General features: G+C 42.4%; 1 long non-coding RNA gene across 1 annotated transcript; it reads right to left on the bottom strand.

Moving 5' to 3' along the window:
* Window positions 1–351: 351 nt before the first annotated feature.
* Window positions 352–1,396, bottom strand: LOC115285142. The gene is made up of 2 exons (XR_003905432.1): window positions 1,322–1,396; window positions 352–629 (listed from the first exon to the last, which is right to left on the bottom strand). It is a non-coding gene; the product is annotated as an uncharacterized LOC115285142 (long non-coding RNA).
* Window positions 1,397–1,398: the final 2 nt, after the last annotated feature.

The following is a 1,398-nucleotide window of genomic DNA, read 5'->3' as shown; positions in this document are numbered from 1 at the left end:
TGTGTAAACTGATGTAATATAATCTCTCATAGCTACGATATGAAATCGACATAAAATTGATACTGAACTTGTCTCATTCTTGCAACGAAGAATAGTTGTCCACAGATGCATGCATTACTTAGAAAATCTTAGCCACATCTGTCTCCTTAAGAGTGAATTTGCAACTCAATTTTACTTTATTAACTTATCAAATATATAATACATTCACAATGGTTTGATTTTACACTAATAAAAATAATACAGAAAACAAAAAACCTCTTAAAGCTATTATGTCAATGGAACTTCTTAAAAAAATTAACTTCACTGTTTATACTTTTTGTTGCAGAGAAGTAAGACAGGGTAGACCAAAAATAGCCATGTTACAATCGCGTTTATTTTGTGGGCTGGGGAATGAAAATACAAGTTCAGGCACAGAAGAGGAGGGTGTAAAATTTCAAATGTTAAAGAAAATGATTTTCTTAATGGGTGATAGTTGGGGCGCCTGGGTGGCTCGCTTGGTCAGGCGTCTGACTCTGGATTCCTCTCAGGTTGAGATCTCAGGGTTCATGGGATCAGCCCAAGTCAGTCTTGTGCTCAGAGGGCGGAGCATACTTGGGATCCTCTCTCCTATCTCCCCTCCCCCGAGAGTGCTGCCAAAATAAATACAATAAAATAAATAAATAAACAAATATTTGATAACCATTTAAAATAACCATCACTACGGTATTTAGATCCCACCGGAAAAATTTAGGAGAGTGTTGGAACACATTTTAAAATGTCACAATTTACAATGTACTGGCAATCATATTCTTTACCATTATTGGCACTTATAATGTGGAATTTTATGCGCCAATATAACACTGTGTGAGGGGGTGCACCACCTTTCAAAGGGGTATGCTTTCAAATTCTGGGGACCACTTCTCCAGAATAGGCGTCCTTAAGATGGGATGTAGTGCAGTCTTTATGGACCCGCTCGGTGGTTAGTCTTTCTAGCTGTAGGACACTGGTCAAGCTCACTCTACTTATTATAAAATGAGGACAGTACTCTATCTACAGAGAGCGATTTGGCAAACTTCAGGATACATCAGAATCACCTGGAGGCTTGTGAAAAGAGATTGCTGGGCCCTTGTTCCCAGAGCCTGATTCAGAGGGTCTGGGGTCAGGCATCCAAATCTGCATTTCCCACAGGTTTCCAGGTAATACCCGCGCCATGGTCTCGTGGTCTCGGGGACCACGCTTGGACTATCTCGCGAGATCTTTATGAGGATTGCAGGGGCGGGGCCGGAACGCTGTGAGAAAGGCCCAGGCCCTAGCAGAGGCTAATCCCCCCCCCTCTACACACCTCCCCCGTTCCCCGGCATAGGATGGCCTCTACTACAGGAGAAAAGCCTCCGTTCTTCTGGGGTAAGTAGGTCATTT

The sequence above is a fragment of the Suricata suricatta genome, unplaced genomic scaffold, assembly GCF_006229205.1.
Source record: "Suricata suricatta isolate VVHF042 unplaced genomic scaffold, meerkat_22Aug2017_6uvM2_HiC HiC_scaffold_4521, whole genome shotgun sequence".
NCBI lineage: Eukaryota > Metazoa > Chordata > Mammalia > Carnivora > Herpestidae > Suricata > Suricata suricatta.
The sequence above is the reverse complement of the archived record's forward strand: the minus strand, read 5'-3'. Positions and strand labels throughout refer to the sequence as shown.